The sequence below is a fragment of the Nannospalax galili genome, unplaced genomic scaffold, assembly GCF_000622305.1.
Source record: "Nannospalax galili isolate Female #2095 unplaced genomic scaffold, S.galili_v1.0 scaffold87, whole genome shotgun sequence".
NCBI classification, from domain to species: Eukaryota; Metazoa; Chordata; class Mammalia; order Rodentia; family Spalacidae; genus Nannospalax; species Nannospalax galili.
Window position 1 is genome coordinate 9,748,379 of NW_008360320.1, and position 6,025 is coordinate 9,754,403.

General features: G+C 40.0%; 1 protein-coding gene across 1 annotated transcript in view; it reads right to left on the reverse strand.

The window, feature by feature from the left end:
- Arhgap15 (Rho GTPase activating protein 15) overlaps positions 1 to 6,025 on the reverse strand; it is a 612,017-nt gene that overhangs the window by 472,663 nt on the left and 133,329 nt on the right. The gene's annotated exons all lie outside the window — the stretch shown is intronic.

Here is a 6,025-nt window from a genome sequence, read left to right on the forward strand (position 1 = left end):
GTAATTCTTAACAAGTAACTAATAGGAGTATTAATATTAGATTTGCCTGAGATTTTCATTTGACTAAAGTGAATAACACATAACTAAATTTGCACAGCTTCAAGAACTAAACAATAGTTACCATTTCTGGAAATTTATTTAGTAGTCTAAGCTCCTGTTGTATTTATAAATGTTTTCCGAATGTTTTAAGTTGCCCTAGGCTTCTTTATTGTTAAATTCAATATTATTCTCATTTTATTTATAGAATATCTTAAAATTTTAGTATAGAAAAGTTATATTTTAAGCAGCTTCCAAGGTCATGAACTTGAAGTTAAAACGACATTAAGGCTGGAGAGATGGCTCAAAAGTTAAGAGCACTGGTTGCTCTTGCAGAGGTCCCAGGGTAGATTACTAGTACCGACATGACAATTAAAAATTGTCTGTAACTCCAGTTCCATGGGATCCAATGCTCTTTTCTGAACTCTATGGGCATTACGCAAATGGGTGCACTAACACACACGCAGGCATTACACTCATACACATAAAATAAAAATAATATTTTTAAAACTTTCCTGCATGGAAAAGTTCACCTAGTGGGAGAGGAGGCCACATCCCTTGTGTTCAGTAGGAGCCCCAGGAAGCCCATTAAATCAGCCCTGCGTTCTCACACCCAGGTGATCACTACTGTAGAAAGTCTTAGAAAGGAATACTAACATCATGTTGCTTTTTGTAGATTTAATCAAACTTCATGATACTCAAAACCAATAAAATATAATCATTATGGGGCTGGAGAGATGGCTCAACAGTTAAGAACACTGGTTGTTTCTGCAGAAGATCCAGGTTTAAAGCCCAGCACCCACATGGCAGCTAACATCTGTCTGTAACTCCAGTTCCAGGGGATCCGACAGCCTCTTCTGTCCTCCGTGGACATTGCACGACCTGGGTACATGTACCTACGTGCAGGCAATACATGCATACACATAAAATAAAAATAATAAATAAAAAAATAATCATTAAGGGTTTAAAATAAAAAGATTTTATATTCCCCATATAGTGCAGTGGGGAAGGAGAGATGGTGGCAGATTGCTTTATATGCTTTATATGAGAAACACTTCATATATACCATGCATTTCCCTAACTAGCATTTCCCTTCAGTTAGTACATCATTCATTTTTAATGTTTTTAAAATTATTTTTAAACTTTTTGAGAATGTATTTTATGTGTATGAGAGTATTGTCTGCAAGTGTGTAAGTGCACCCATGCTGTGCAATGCCCATAGAGGACAGAAGAGAGCACTGGATTCCTTGAAATGGGATTTACAGGTGGTTGTTAGCTGCCATGTGGGTGCTGGGATTCAACCCCAGTCTTCTGCAAGAACAGTCAGTGCTCTTAACTGCTAAGCCATCTCTCCAGCCCCAACATCATTTAATTCTTATGATGCTAGAGGCAGCTATTACCATTATCACTCTGCTACAGGTAAGAAAGTAAGAACCGCTTCTGCAGGGCAGAATGTAGAAAGGGCTCAGAATCCAAATACAGACAGAGCTCTTTCCTTTTTTTTCAGTAAGGGAGCTCTAACCCAGGGCTTTGTTCATTCTTAGGTATGTGCTCTGGCAATGAGCTATATCTACAACTCTCAGAGTCTGTTCTTAACCACTATGCAATCCTTTAAAACTCAGTACACACTGGGATGATACTCATAATAAAACATAAATATGTAGAAAAAGCTATAGCTTTCTCCATGGCCTCCAGGATAGACATACTGATCTCATTGATCTCATTTTTGTCCATCTATTAGACTAGATCTTGCCATAGATTCTTTATGCCACCTGTTTACCTGGACTGCCTCCAAGCCTTTGCACAGCTGGCTCCTTATCCATCAGCTCCCTACCAAAGTCACCTTGTCATGGGTTTTTTTGAATGCCTTTTGTAGAGCAGCTGTCTTCCAGTACTCCTGGTGACCTCTATCCCAATTCATGTTTTAACTGCACATCTCCTGACAGAATTAACATATTTATTTTCATATACTGACTGTGTTTCCTTCACTAGAACTGAGCTCCCTCAGCTTGGGACTTGTTTGCCTTTTCCTGCACTGTTTTTCCCTATGTATGGAACAGTGCCTGGCACATACTTGCTTTTCAGTGAATATTTACTGAATTCATGAATGAAGAAAAGTATCAACATGCAGCTAACTTTTCTGCTTTGGAAGAAAGACTTGCATATCTTAAAATTCTCAATCTTACAGAGATTAAAATTTGTTTTTTTCTTGAAGAGTTAAGCAGTCTTGTTTGTGATTTGGAAAAGTGATTACACAGTTTAATGGATTCATGTGAATCGAGTATGATATTTCATGGAATCATTCATAGCCATTCACTGCACAGCTATGGGGTGCCAATATGTTTCCTACTTTCTATGCTGGACAGTGAAACTCCAGAGATAGGGAAATTTTGACTCTATTTTTAAGAATTTCATAGTCAGGCTTAGGTGTATAGACCAATGTATGCTTGTTTAGCATACACAAAGCCCTGGGTTCAATCCTTCAGTCCTAATAATACACACACAGACACACACACACACAGACACACACAGACACACACACACACACACACTCACACACACACACACACACACACACAAGAGAGAGAGAGAGAGAGAGAGAGAGAGAGAGAGAGAGAGAGAGAGAGAATTTCCACACTAGAATCCCTTTAGTACTTGACATAATTATACACTCTCTATGATACTGGATGCTGAAAGAGAAGACCTCAGTGAGTAAAAGGCAATATAGGCTTTTATAGCCTCTATATCATTTTGCTTCATCATCACTAAATGCTGAACCCCATGGCTGTGGCACCTGGCACTCCCAGTCACCTCCCCTTGCTCATTCATGCCCTCACATGCCCCATGAGCTTAGCCTCCTTGTCTCTATCTTTCCTGTAATCTCACTTCATCTCCTTTCCAGTTCATCAGTCTCCAACGTACTTCTTCACTAGACCCGCTCTGAGTTCTGCATATTATCTCCCTGTTCCCTGCCAGCACTGTTTCCTTTTTATTAAAGTATTCTATTTATTATTTTTATTTTATGTGTATGAGTGTATAGCTGCATGCAGGTAGGTACACCCATGTTGTGCAATGCCCGTGGAGGTCAGAAGAGGGCCTTGGATCCCAGGGAACTGGAATTATGGATGGTTGTTAACCACCACGTGGGTGCTGGGACTCGAAGCTCCTCCAGGTCCTCTGCAAGGGCAGTCAGTGCTCTTAACCCCTGAGCCATCTCTCCAATCCCCCAGCATTTTCTCTGGTGTTATTGAAACCATTTACCTTTGCGCAGCCTCCCAGCCTCCTAAGACCATCCAGGTTTTATTTCTTTTCACACTTAAGCCTTATCCCCGATTGAGCAGTCACTTCGACCACCCCTATTTTCTGGTGATCTTCCTCACATTTTCCAGTTCTGGAAAAAAATAATCTTTTTGGTTACTCAGGATAGCAACATCCAAAAGATGCTTTCTTTTTTCAGTAGGCCTTTGAGCCTGCTTAGCAATTTTTGTGTGTTCCTAGTCATTATTTTCTGTGCTTCCTCCTGACAAGTGTCTGCCAAATGGTTATATCTTTTAAATCTACCCTATCACGTGGCTTAGACTGCACAGAGATCAGAGAGTCCTCATGCTAGAACAGCTGCAATTCTTCACATGCATCCTTCCTTCCTTCCTTCCTACTAGCTCGCTTCTTCAAAGCAATGTGCTTTTTAGATCTGCGAATATCAGTTCATATTTTCTGTTTGTTCCTTGCGTCCCCACTTTCCTCTTTCCCTTCTACACTCAGATTTCCAGCCCTGATTCTGTGATTCTGTTCTACCCGCCTAATATTTCATTCTTGGCCATGAGACTGGCCTGTATGAGAGTCAAGATTTCCTAGACTAGCAGTGCCATGCAGGGCACAGGTAACTCAGCCTCTGGCCTATTTGGCCTCAGGGCAAGAGACAGTCCTTCCCAAAGTGCAGCCCTCTCTATTTCCCGACTTCATCTAAACTTGTTCATTTCCTGCTTTGTCTATTTTCTCCTACTTTATATCCTCTCTCAAATACAATATACCCTTCACCCTACAGCTTCAGTGAAGAGACCCTCTCAGTTAAGAGACCCCTATTAGAAAGCATCTACTTGGAAAATCCAGTCTCTCAGCAACACCTGGTTCTTTTCCATCATTTCCAGAGCCTGCAGTTTCCTGTGCTCATACTTGTTCATGCTCCATTCTTCTCTTAACCCACCCTCATCTGTCTTTCACCTCCTTTTTTGATTAGTCTAATACGTCTAAGGTCAACATGTGCTGTCCTGTCTCTACTACTTGAACCAGTAGAACTCACACGTCCCACTCTTGTTCCTCAGCTACTGCAGTGTGTCCACTCCCAACCATCATCTTCTATCTGCTTCCTTCTTTGCGTCGTCCACTGACTTCTCTTCCTCTCTCCAGGTGCTAAATAATCTTTGGTTATTTTCTGTGTAATCTGTGGCTTGTTCTCTTAGGTTCTTATTATTTGTCATAGCTCACGGGCATAGTATGGATTTTGACTTTAACCTGTCACCTGTAATATGTTGACTCCTAATGAATTCCTCTGCCTCCCGTCCAGATGCATCCAATGGTACAGAACTCTATTTTATTTTTAGCAAACTACCGTTAGAACCTAGCAAGCACCTCAAGGAAATGGATTTCTTCTTCTCAGACTCTACCACTTTTCTCTGTTGCTTGTCTTGTTTAATGATCTCTTTACCCATTTTACAAGAAATTTTTATTAACTCTTTTCCTCCCTTTCTTCACCCCTATTAACCAATGGGCTCAAAATTTCCAGTTCCCTTTCTTTTTCTATCTTGTGACTATAACCTTATTTGAGCCCCTTTGTTTTCTTTTACATGAATTGTTCTAGCCCCCACCCCCGCCCCCAGCCAGTCAAATCCTTCTAAACTCATTCTCCATATTTTGACATTTTTCTCAAGCTTAAACCCCATCTTATTTCACCTGTAAGACCTCTTCCCTATAGGATGATAATGGAACCCCTCAGTAAGGTATACAGCTCCTTTTCCTAATGGCACACCAGTTTCAGTGTCATTTGTTTGCTGTTTTTTCCACGGCAGCCATGCTACCTGTACCCACAGCACTTTGCAAAAGGCAAAATGTTTCACAACATTTGAACAACTGAAAAGCATTTATGGACTGGATGGTTAGTTGTGGTGGAAAATATCCACATTCTTTCTAGTCCCTTAATAATTAAAAATATAGACATCACCTTGGAAAATATTTTATGAAAAGATAAATAGGTAGGAACTTAAAGTGGAGTATCTCCATTTACTCTGTCTTTAAGTTAGGGAAGTAGGAGTTATCTTCAGCACAAGCAGAACAAATAATTAAAATATGGATGAACTTAGAAACAGAACAGCACACTTCTTATTTGAGTAGTATTAAAGCATCAAATATATTTGCTTCAAGAATAAGGGAGCTAGAGAGAGGTTTTAAACAGTATTTCATCCTCACCAAGCTGGGAAGAAAGAGCCAGGCTGAGGAAACAGGGCTAGTGACTCAAGATTACTAGAACAGAAAACTCTTCATGTTTGTGTGACATTTTGGAATAAGTAGTTCAGAAAAGTGGTAGGATTTATTTGGAAAAGAATCAAGTTTTTATTCAAGAAGCTTGAAATTAAAGAATCCTTTAATAGAACATACTTCTGATTCCACAGCAGTGAAACATAAGGAAAAGTCTGCTGATGAACTTCAGTGCATTGGATTGTACACAATTATTAAAAAAAAGCTTTAAAAACTGACCAAATATGGATTTAAACCTAGGGACGTAGTCATCAAATCTTTCTGGAGTAAACTTAAAATAGAAACAGCTGATTTAAAAAATATTTTAAGCTGGGCATGGTGGCACATGCCTTTAATCCCAGCATTTGGGAGGCAAAGGCAGGTGGATTTTTGTGAGTTTGAGGCTAGTCTGGTCTACACAGTGAGTTCCAGGACAGCTGGGGCTACAGGGAGACCCTGTCTCAAACAACAACAACAA